The following is a 12,693-nucleotide window of genomic DNA, read 5'->3' as shown; positions in this document are numbered from 1 at the left end:
CTTCCCCTGCTAAGTTTTTCACTAACACGCTATTGCAGAGGGACGCGTTGTCCGCGGTTATTATAAATCAATGGTTACTGGGCACGGCTGCAGACCCAAAGGTAGCGGGTTCGATGCCGGCCGCGGTGATTGCATCTCGATGGAGTTGATATGCTATAGAGCCGGTGCATTGTGCGATCATTTGATTGGTATGTGGGGTTTAAGGTACCAAAACCGCCATATGATATATGGGAGACATCGTAGTGGAGGGATTCGGAAATTTAGAGCACATGGGGTTCTTTAACGGGCATGCACCCAAATCTGAACACACGCGGGCTTACAGCATTTTCGCCTCCATAGAAAATGCAGCCGCCGCAGCCGGGGTTCGATACCACGGCCTGCGGATCAGCAGCCGAGTACCTTAGCCACGGTGGGGTTGATGTCAGCGAATGGTAAAAAAAGCAAGATGATCGAAATTTCCGGGACTTCCCTTAACTATATTTACCGTGATCATTAGAATCAAGGAGTGGTTTCGGCACGTAAGACCATCCATATTATTATTTCTTGCATATTTAAAACTGTGCACTCAAACGCATGCTAGAATATACAACAAACGCCATTCTGCAGTCTTCGATCGTTATTCTATCGCATGCCACTCTCCTATAAAGGGCACCATGAATACCCCATCGTCTTCTATATTTTGTTCTTGTTCACGAATATGTACAAGAGACGCCGTGTTTGTACACACAAGCGGTGTTCGTGATGTACACGCGTGCATGCCCCACCACTTTCAGCGGATCTCTCTATAAATAACAGATAACAATGACCGGTGGCCGCATACAGAAACTTCGCAAATGACCACGCATTACGTTCCCTCGTAATGATGCGTACCGCTGGCGCTGCGAGTGTTACCACTACGCGCAATTCCCTTTGTCCCGCAGAGTCACGCACGTGTTACGTCACGCGAGGCACGGCAGCAATCTCGGTGGCCGGCCGCTGCGACGTGGGCGGGCGGCGTTTCTTTCGCAGGTATACGAATTTACACACCCGAAAGAGGCAGTTACAGCAAGCTCTTATGTACCGTGACGCGTGGCGCCAATGAACGCGCTCTATATATGAATATGCGTAGGAACTTCAGCGACTATTTAGTCTTTAAGCGCGCACGCATCAGCTTGATGGGGGCCCCATGCTTATACGCGTTTGGGCGGGGATAGAGCGATCTATATGCAGGGTACACCATTACTAAGTATAGTTCGCGGTTATCGCTGGACAAGCATTTGTGGGAATCGCAGTAGCTCGTTTCTGACGCTTAATTGCAAATAGGGCAGAAGCGTTCGCCACGCATAAGCGAAGATGTTCAGGGGAGAGTTCGGACCACGAGAGAGAGAGAGAGAGAGAAATGTTCTAATTAAGAGCTGGAGATGTTTGCCTGGCTTTCTAACACGGTTAGTGTTCGTGTATAAAGGCTACAAGTAATTACCGTAATTCGGGAAACATAAACCGTTATTATTACGTCCCTACAACGTATACTGACCGCGCTTTCATTCTGCGTACTGTTAATTGCTCTAACTTTGAGGGTCAGCCTCCTCGTCAAGCTGGCCGCTGCAGTAGCTTTTCTTTATTCGGAAGGTAAACAAGGAGTCAAGTGAAATAGCATCAGCAATGTTTAGGTGGCACATAACTCATGACTGTATATGCAATGGCTCACACGCATTCCAAGAGCGTGGGCTAGAGTGTTAGTGGGGATCAGTGCAGTAAATGTAAGGACATCGCACTCGCGTACGCATAACCTACTGCGCATGCGCAGCACAGGTAATTCGTCTATGGGAACCTCGTATATGCGTGCGCGTCTGTTCGGCGTTCGTTCTTAAACCCTACATTGGCACTCGCGCCTTGTCGGGTCGCTTTGTTACATTACGCAGCTATTGAGCACTGCTATACGGTTGAGACACTACAATTGCCAGCCGTTTTTTTATAGCTGTTGCAGAGCGTGGACTACTTATTTACCTTTCTGCAAAAAAAAAAAAGAAGCGGCTGCGGCGGCTGGCTTGACGAGGATGCTGACCACTTGAAATTACAACGACGGACAGTTGGCAGAATGAAAGCGGAGGGAGCATACGTTATGAGGACATCACAATAACGGTTGACGTTTTCAGAATCAGGGGAATCGGTGGTAGTTTTTACACACGAAGCGTAACTTCCCGGCTTATGAATGAAACACGACGAAATGCAACTTATGGGCTTCCTGGGAGGCATTGCAGAGAGGCTGTACAGTTGGTACTCTAACGATTTCTAATTAAGCATTCGCAGCCTCCAACTAACTTTCTTTAGAAAGACAACTGCACTCCAGCTAAATCATTTGCGACGATATATGCGTGTTGCAGAGACTCCTTAGTAATAAGGAAAAATGCATTTCACGGGAGAAATACTCGTATTACCAACAGTGTAGTGAATGCGGTATAATGCGACGACCACGAGAGCAAATGACGTTCTTGTGGAGTGTGAAATTTTAGCGCTTATCGCGTCGTACTCCAGCGTAGCTGTGCGCGCCGACCTGTAAGACTTGACTTCTGAAGGGACTTCAATCAAACGAATTCCTAATTAAAGGCGAAGCGTAACGAAAGGTAATTCTTTAATCAAGTAAGCCGAACAATATATAATCTTGTAGTGTCCCCAATCTCGAACGCAGCCTTGTCATTAACGACGACGGCGACACAACTTGCAAGGGCGGAATCACGCATGACAAGCCCCCCTCCATCCCTTCACCGAGGAAAGTTTCGCCTCCATTTGGAAATCACAACGTGTCAACGTTGCACGTCGTGGTAGCCGGAAGAGAAAAGAAACATGCGTGTATATATAACGCCTCGGGCCTTCTATAGCTTGTCTAACAACGAAAGCTGTCAGCTGAAACTTAATTATTCGAAAAGCGGATGGTGTTCCCCGCTTCAATGTAAGTGGTGAGGCACGCGCCATGCAAGGACAGTGAAAGACTCACATCGCAGCGAGAGAGTGCTCTCGGCGTCATTTTCATGAGCTTCCTCAGTATGACAACATACGCACGCACGCGCAAATAAACACGCTCACGCACATTATTTCGGCCGCGGGACTTGTCGTCAGTGTTGTATGTTCAACGATGACCCCCTTTTTTTCTGTTAACTTCTCTCGTACGAATATATCCTGACGCATAAATACATATATACCTAAAGAAAACACCACCTTCATGACGGCATAGATATAGATAGGCTGATGTTTAAGCTTAGGATACGCGAGATCAAAGCAGCTGCGAGGAAATGCATACTTTCTTCTGGGAGGGGGGAGAGTGCAAAGAAAGATCGCGATAAATCCAACAGAGTACGAGAAACCAGCAATAGACGAAATGTTTGTATAGCTGTAGCTGCGAAATACTCTCGTCAGGCATTTTCATGCGTACCAGTTGATCAAACTTATTGCGCAGTTTTTAAAAAAGCCTGTGCCACTATACGGACACGATGCGGCATGCAATTGTATTTTTACAGTAGTAAGAGTTAAGCTTGTTGGGACCACGAAACACGCTTAAGAGTGTTCTGCTTTTCTACGCGTTTTACCACAGATATAATTAATGTTCGCGTGAATAACCGGTGAGTGCTCATTCACGACATGACATCCGACTTAGTGATACCAGCCACTTCAATGAATAAATAAATCAATCAATAAGATAATAAATTCAAAATTGTTTAATTCTGTACAGGTAGAAATATACACACAACGGTGAGCCACACAGCAAAAACTAAGCAGAGGCCTCCTGTCCTTCGAATAAACGCAATGAAATTGAGATTGGGCTAACGATTAAGCGATTAACAGAACGTCAGTAGCGCATGTGCGTGTCGACCCATTCGTCTATAATCTCGCACGTATAGTGCACGCACTGCAGCTTATAGAGCGAAAATGAGCTATCTTCGCTCACGAACTCCCACGGGCGAGAGTATATTCCAGTGTATACAAATGCCGTGTACATCTGTCGTCCTTCGCGTACGGCCTGCGTGAAGCACTGACGGGCAAAGCAGAGGGGGAGTAGCGCGGGGGAGGAGGAGAGCACATTATTGATCGATGATCGCCCATTTATCCTCGCTCGGGGGAAGCAAATAAAAGGGCGCAATCTTGCAAGCAGGCGAAGGTCGTTCGGTTATTAAAGAGGAATGCTTGCTCCTATAGAACGGGCAGAGTTAATTGGAACAGCCCGAGAAAGGCCCCGACGATGATGCGAAAGTCGCGAGTCTCGATCCGGCACGAGAAAGGCTCCACTGTCACGCGGTGGTTGGACGAGAAGGAAACGTTGCGATTTCGCATCTGCTGGCGCGGAGCCACATACTATAGATATGCGCGCACGCATACCCCAGAATAGCGTGATGTCTGTCTGTCTGTCTGTCTGTCTGTCTGTCTGTCTGTCTGTCGAAAGAGGAAAAAAAAGAGAGAGAGAGAGATCGTGTGAGATATTAAGTGATTGATTAATTGATTGTGTGGAGTTTATGTCCTAGCCCCATCATATGATTCTGAGAGACGCCGTAGTGGAGGGCTCCGGAAGTTTTGACCACCTGAGGTTCTTTTACGTGCACCCAAACCTGAAGAAACAGGCCTACAGCATTTTCGCCTCCATCGAAAACGCAGCCGCAGCAGCCGGGATTCAATCCCTGCGGGTCAGCAGCCGAATACCTTAGCCATTAGACCACCGCCCCAGGGCGGGCATTGGGTGATCGGCAGTATAGCTGGTTGTCCTTGTCTTGACAAGCCTACAGCTTTAACTGATAGGAACTCATAGCCACCGAAAATAAATCCATAGCAACCACAAGTTTGTTAATGAATATCCACAGGTTTAGTGTCATTGGATCGCATGATTTGAAAGTAATAGGGAGCACAGGCGCTGGTAACAACAACTAAAAAAGAATTGAGATATTTAATATAGCGTACAGGCCGTTCTCACTTTTGGCTGGACAACGGCGGCGCGAGAGAATCTTAATTTCAATCTTGAAAAGTCACGGGTGGAGCTCGTGCTGTGGCTTGGTGGTTGACAGGAGCAAAAATTACGTGTCCTACATGCCACAACTTCAGGGAGGGCCGCGCCTAATTTGACAAGCGTGGCGCAACGATTCGGCAAGTCTAGTCCGCCATAGTTCAGTTTTTATTCTTACTTTATTATATCCCACCACCCCCCATATTTTCCATGACAGCGCTCACACGGGCTTATAGCCGCGGCATCAGCGCGCACTAAAAATACACCACAGCTCGAAAAATATGAAACGCTCCGACGACGTGTACACGAAGAAATAAAACGAGGGCTCTTGCTGGTCTGGGTTATTTAATAAGCAAGGAAAAGTGTGAGGCCGTATAATATACTTCATGGAATGAGCCCATAACCCCTCCCCCCCTTTTTTTTTACCCCAAGGAGAGGCTTTCACCACTTTTTTATTTTATTTCGCCGTTTCGGCAGATTTCACTCATTCGCCATTTCTTTCTTTCTCTCTCCCTTTCTTTCTTTCTTTCTTTCTTTCTTTCTTTCGCGTTCTGTTTCTCGGGAGAGTCATTACGCGAGCGGGCATATTTTGCAGAAAACGACGGGGCTGATGCTGCGTTCTGCACGATAACAGGGTGAGCGTCGTGCTGAGGGTGAGAACAAGAGGAAACGAAAAAAAAAAAGAAAACAAGAGTTACACAGGCCGATGAGAGGGGGGGGGGGAGAACTTTCTCGCATTGGAGATATAATAAAGCTCACTGGACTATACATGTATACACCGTCCGAATAAAGCGTCCGCACGAGAAACCCTCGACACAACCCCCCCCCCCCCCCTCACGCTCATCAACCCTCTCCATCACCGTGTCAAAACACCCCTACCTTCTCTTGTGAGGTTTTCTTATACTGATCCAAATTTAGTTATTGTTTTGTTTGTTTTCCCCATGTATTCGCGTTATTGCGAGCTGTTTTCCTCCGCTTACTCGCGTCTCACAAAGACGTTCGCAAGAAAACGACAGTTGCTAGCACGAGAATCGTCCACCTTGAAAACAAAACATCGAATCAGAAAAACTACGGGAAAAAAAAAACTTAAAGTGTGAAAGAAACGGAGGCGTGTTGTACGAGCTTGCAAGCGTAGCAAAAGTGAAATTCTAAAGATCGCTTTTGCGAAAAGGACAAAAATGGAAATGAAGAAAGCACGTTCTATACAAGTTACGCGCCAAAAAAAAAAAAACTATACGCGAAAATGATTTGCGCACGCCGCCGAAACACGCACGCGTATCTGTTGTGGGGGCTCTGCGCGCTCTTTCAACGAAACAAGCCCTTCGCGGAGCGGCTGCAGCGTGTGTGCTCCAAAAGTGAGCGTGACCTGTACATAACGTCTCCAAAAGCGAGAACTATCTTGTGGTCGTCGCTCGTGGACGGGCGGGAAAGTTGAACGGGCGCTTTCTCGCAACAACATTTCACGTGGACAATGGCATTACGGTATGGCGCATGTAAAATGGGACACGTACAAAAATTATAAGGCCGCTTCGCAACAGCGATTGGTCAAGCCTGAAGAGAGTGCGGAGCTGGCCAGCCTTATTTGTTTCCCTTTCTTTCCTCCTCTCCTTGATGATTGATTGATATGTGGGGTTTAACGTCCCAAAACTACCATATGATTATGAGAGACGCCTTCCTCCTCTCCTTATTTCTCTGCAGATTTTTTGTGTTTTTCGCTCTCTTTATTCGTATTATTTCGTCCCAATGCGTTATCTCCCCCTTTCATTTCGCTATTTCTCGCTCGCTTCATCTTCTTTCTATTTTCGTGGCGCAAACGGCACAAGCTACACTGCTCCAGATTGAGCAGTTTCGCGTGGCTTATCTGGAGTCCTGCTGCGCATGCCCGAAGATCAGTGACGTAACAAGGCACACAGCCGGCGCGCCGGAGAAGGGCCTGAAAGCTCATGGGATGGCACTCGAGTCACGTGAGATCGCTCGCTAGTCCATCCGTCCATACATCCGTCCGTCCATAGCTAACGCTACGTATATCCTGGCATAGCATATACCTGAGCCACTGCTAATTTTTTTTATATACGTGGCTGTGCATGCGTCACGCGAAGCGACGACAGCATACGATAGTTCGTGCCCCTATAGAATGTTCCACATTTATCATCATTAGGGCGAAGAATGGGAGGTCCAAGACGCGTTGATGCGAGCTCGTGCTCCATATGCTGCAGCTGTCTATGTTGTACGTGGTTTAGCTCGCGTTGCCTCAAGGTCACAGCATATACGACAGCCAGCTCCCTGAAAGGGCCCGCTTAAAATGGCTACTCTCCATTGAAACAGTCGCAGTCAATCACCCAGCCTTGTCCATGCGCTGGCAAGCGTAGTTGAGGGGTGCACACCAAGACAAACGTACACGTGCGTGTAATTATTTTTTAGACCGGCACTGGCGTACCTTCAGCCTACCGATCGCGGAGTCAGTTCCCGACAGAGTCGCGTAGGAGTCGGCCCGCGGCGCAGACGGTGACGCAATACGCGGGGCGAGTAAACCAGCGACACCGCGCCGAGATACGACAACTCCATTACGCTTATCAGCCGCGTTATCACCCGCGCTGCGCCCACGCTGTTAACTTTCCAGAGCCACTGCAGGAAGAAATTTTGTCTCCGCCGCGCAACCGGGTCGTGCCGCTGCAAGTGGGTGGCCGCATACGCAATCGCTCACTTAATCTAACTTTCGCTGCAAGTGCAAGAATTTAGGCGAATGTGAAAGAACCACTTCTATATAGGAATACACGGAGGTACGACTTTCGCTCGAATACGTAACTATTTGTGGTTACGTGCAGAAACAACGACATGATTATGGCGCTTGCCATAGCTGCAGGGCGTAGGCTAATTTCAACCACCTCCTGTTCTTAAACGAGCAGCAAGATCACGCAGTATAACGCGGGCCCCTAGGGCCTTATGTGAAACAAGTGCAACGTAAAGTGGTCAATAGCGAATAACTACTCGATGTCAATACTCGACGAATAGGTCAGGGTATAGAACCCTTTTCTAAACATCCGTAGATCATCGAACCCCCGACCTCTGTAGCACACAGCAACTCGAAAGGCGAACATTGTAAGTGTGTCGGAGCCTCGATTCCGGAAGAGTGCTAGTCACCCAATGCCCTTTAGCAATTTTGCCTTGAAAGAACCAAACTAAATATAAGGATTAGAAGACCTTCCAATTTCATGCACGGCGGTTAAAATAAGTAAAAGAAAATCTTCAAATGGTACTGGGCTCGGAAATAATCCTTCAGGCACGGACGTATTTTCAATCACGGTCAATTTCGCCTGTCATTATTTTTCAATGCTCCACATTCCGCACGCCGCTGTTAGACAAGACGCATAATATCTCGTGAGAACTGAACAATGACAGATGTAATGCCTACCGTGTGCCGCTTTTCGTGCCAAAACACTGAATGATTAGAAGGCGCAATTAAATGTAAGTGTATTTATGTGCAGATGGCATTCCGCACGTCTGTCCAGCGCACCCAGCCAGCCGCTTTAGCTGCCGTTTTCTGCATAAACATCCAAAAACCTATAATAAGTAACACTGTGATACTGCATGCTACGTACTTGTGCTATAATTCGACTACTAGCGAAAGACTGTAATTAACGTGAAGTAGCAGCTGCGGACAACAAGAGCATCCTCTCCCATAAGCTTTACCGCTCTAGAAGAGCGTGGTTCCATCTGTACTCAGTTGCTTCAGATATTGTCGGCAAACGTGCTGATCAGTCAACCACGATCGGGCTTTTTAACACTGGCAGCAACGCTGCGTGTAATTCAGCGAACGGGAACGATGAGATTGTGCGATGTGATTGTGCGTATGTATACAACAAGCAGTGCAATGACTAAAGGAGATTTAGCGGTATACCCGCGGCATGCCACGCCATCTAAAAATGTATTGCCCACGGCACAAAACTGTCATTCACTTTCCCGCATGAATCAGAGTACACACCTTGAGCGCAGCAAGAGGAAGCGGTACATAAAACCAAACGCGTTATCTTACCGACAGGCGTATATACGTGTGCCATTTTATTCACTTGAGTAGAGATCTCGCAATACTTCCGCGTTTATGGGGGGCACACAATAACGCGAGAGGCGTGGTCTCACTTCGTTTCGACGCGCGTCCGAATTCGAAACGGGCCGTGTCGTGCGGAAAGCTGAAATGGCCGTACACGAATGTGAAACGCGATAAAGCTGTCCGCACAGTCGGCACAGCAGGGACGACCGCGTATAATTTTTTTTCCAAGCGAACTCCACATGTGTTGACCCATTAAAGAGGTGGACTGATTATATATATATATATATATATATATATGAAAGTAGATGCGCTTTCACATAACAACTGTTTATTCTGCCGATGTTTCGACAGGAACCCTGTCTTTTTCCTTGAAAAAGACAAGGTTCCTGTCGAAACGTCGGCACAATAAACAGTTGTTATGTGAAAGCGCATCTACTTTCATATTTATAACCTTGCGGCAACCGAAGTTATTCTTCTCTATATATATATATATATATATATATATATATATATATATATATATATATATATATATATATATATATATATATATATATATATATATAACGATAAAACTGGGCTACATAATGGGAGCACGAACGCGATGCAAGTGGTATAATTAATCACGCTGAATCCCCGCGTTCACTTTTAGCCCGTTTCGTACTGACACATACGCGAGGCACGCCTAGCTCATCTTCACTCAGGTGTTTCGTGGTTTCTAACGTCAGGCTCGTGCACCTGTGTCGCGTGTTTAGTATAACACCACGTACATGTATCTCAGTGTAGTGCGTGCGTCGAGGTGCACGGTATTCGATTAAATTGAATAAATTTTGGGGGTTCTACGCGTTAAAAAAGCTGCGACGTACTTATGGGGCAGGTCGCAGCGGGGGGAAGGGGCTGCGCATTATTCTCTACCACCAGGTCTTTTTGACGGACGTTTAAATCTAACTACACTGGAGTGTTCTCTCCCGCCCTCCTCAGTCACAACTCACTTGAGTACGGCTACCACAACTGGGATTCGAGCCCGCGTCCTCGAGTAAAACAATGCAACACCGTAGCGAGTTGTGAATTTCCGCAATGACAATTACCAGTCGAGGGAAATTATCAAGAGTCATTGTTAGACAGCGCAGACGTCGTAGTGCTGCTATGCTTTTCACGAGAGAACTTCATTCATTAGAGAAAAGGCGGGCATGGAATTGAGGAGCAGGCAATTCCATTTTCCTCCTGTACGAAAATAAGCACCGACACCACCGACATATAAGCATTTATAGCAGCAGGCCAATCACTTATCGTTGAAAAAAAAAAACGGCTTGAACGACTCGAGATATGCTGGTCTTGGAACAGTCTTTTTTTTTTACGTCTGTCGAAGATATGTGGTACACTTATCCCTGCACTCTTAAAGAAATTCGCACGGGAAAAGTGAACAGAGATGAACTGTACATTCCGCTAGTTCAGATTGATTAATAATAAACCGCGAAATGAAAAAAAAACAGAAGAAAAAGTGACAGGGGGCACCGAACACCTAATCGAACACGTGGTCCTGTCGTTTCAGGGCTACACTTCTAATGTTCGTTGCATATTTGTTCTGCTTCGAAGAAATAATGAACCAAGACTGCCGACACCTGTAGGCAACGTTGACGTGTCTCCACATTTCCCCGGTTATGCCCGCTCTATACACTTCGTCGTACCTTCGAGATCATACAGGCACACCGAGTACGCCATGCAATCAACGCGGCGAGGCTTCATGCATCACCAATCACGAGAGGCCGCCAGCCGGGTGGTATTGAGCCATCGTCCCATGACGCTCATACGAAATCTATGCTGCACGAAAAAGGTTCGGCCTCTACTCGCCAAAAAACCGAAGGAAATGCAGACGAAGGACCATACAAATGGTGGGAAGGTCTCTCCCCCAGTCTATATAAATTATGCACAAACCCGCGCTAGTACTTCGTTGCAACGTATTCAAGCAGCCCCTTTATTCACCATCGACAAGATCCTTGCCCCATCTAGGAGCACGCTAGAGTTGCGCAGGGCAGCGAAAGCATTGCTGAAATTTTTGAAGGCCACAGGACCAACTGATCGCGTGTGACGTCGAGCACAGAGGTGTTACTGTGCGTGCAGAAACAATAATGAAATGTTTAAATGTTTTCCTCCATTTCTTCATTTTTCATTACGGCGTATCCAACCGAACTCAACATTCATTAACCTTTCTGCCTTTCTTTTGTCCTTATTTTAGATGCGAAGCTCCTTATGGTCTAGGGCAGTCCATCCCTACGCCGTAGCCAGCACAGCATATCCACAGACAGAAAGACAGACAGACAGACAGACAGACAGATAGACAGACACCTTCGCCCCACTCATCAACATTAACTCCGTAGATATACTGTGATCTTTTTTCTTTCTCCCCTACCCTTTCCCCCTCTCTCTCCTTTTTTTTTCTCTTTCTGAGCAAGTACTTCGTTTCTTTGGCGTTATGCAAACAAAGCGCATTTCAATTCATTGGCCTTACCATAGCTACGTAAAACAGAGCTATACAGCGACTCAATCGCTGAAGTGCCACCACCGAATCCCACCGTCGCGATAAAACTTGTCTACGATGTCGCACAACAGTAGGACTTGATTTGATTGATTGATTTGTGGGGTTTAACGTCCCAAAACCACCATATGATTATGAGAGATGCCGTAGTGGAGGGCTCCGGAAATTTCGACCACCTGGGGTTCTTTAACGTGCGCCCAAATCTGAGCACACGGGCCTACAACATTCCGCCTCCATCGGAAATGCAGCCGCTGCAGCCGGGAATCGAACCAGCGACCTGCGGGTCAGCAGCCGAGTACCTTAGCCACTAGATCACCGCGGCGGGGCCAGTAGGACTAAGAAACTATGTAGCTTAACTACACAGTCTTGCAAATCTCGGCTTGCGCTTGAAGCCGCTACTTTTGAGAGCCCCATTAACGGCCCACAAAGGTTCAGCTGGTTCTGAATGTATAACTGTTAGTGACATCGTCTTGCAATTCCATTCTAGAGTGCATCGCTTTCATTGCTCCCACGTTAACACGGGTTATTTGAATATCGTTCCGGCATACGAGACGTTCCAAAGAGGTATACTAAATAAAACCGCTGACTGTGGACGAAAGTACATTTGCAACAACTATTATTGTCAGGTTGAAAACTTAAAAGTGAGAGATTTTCCACGTGTGTAAAAGAACGCGCACAAGAGTATCGGGCAGATAAGTAGAGTTACCGCAAACAGATTTAGAATTCGTTAGCCGTGACTGGCGGCATTTATGCGCATAAGCCGAAGCATGAAATGTTGGGTCCTGACAACTCCAAAAAAAAAAAACAAATAGCTGCAGCAGTACTTCGAACAAAGTCAATTATCGATGGCGGTTCCATGACCTTGACGAGTTCCGAAAGGGGCGCACGTGTGAAGTTCACGTAGAAGCGATGCATCGACAAACGAACACACAATGCGCAGCATTGAAGCCCGATTATATTGGTTTCCTCTACGAGATATCGTTTTTTTTAACATCTCGCATGTTCTTGCAAGTGGGTATACGTAATCTCAGACAAAAAAAGCTGAAAGGTTTCGCATTCCAATCAACGTATTACCGCCAAAGTCTTCAATATGGCTGACTCGGCTATAGTTGATATCCACATCCAAACGTGATTCCTCTTACG

The sequence above is a fragment of the Rhipicephalus microplus genome, unplaced genomic scaffold (genome assembly GCF_043290135.1).
Source record: "Rhipicephalus microplus isolate Deutch F79 unplaced genomic scaffold, USDA_Rmic scaffold_21, whole genome shotgun sequence".
NCBI lineage: Eukaryota > Metazoa > Arthropoda > Arachnida > Ixodida > Ixodidae > Rhipicephalus > Rhipicephalus microplus.
The sequence above is the reverse complement of the archived record's forward strand: the minus strand, read 5'-3'. Positions refer to the sequence as shown.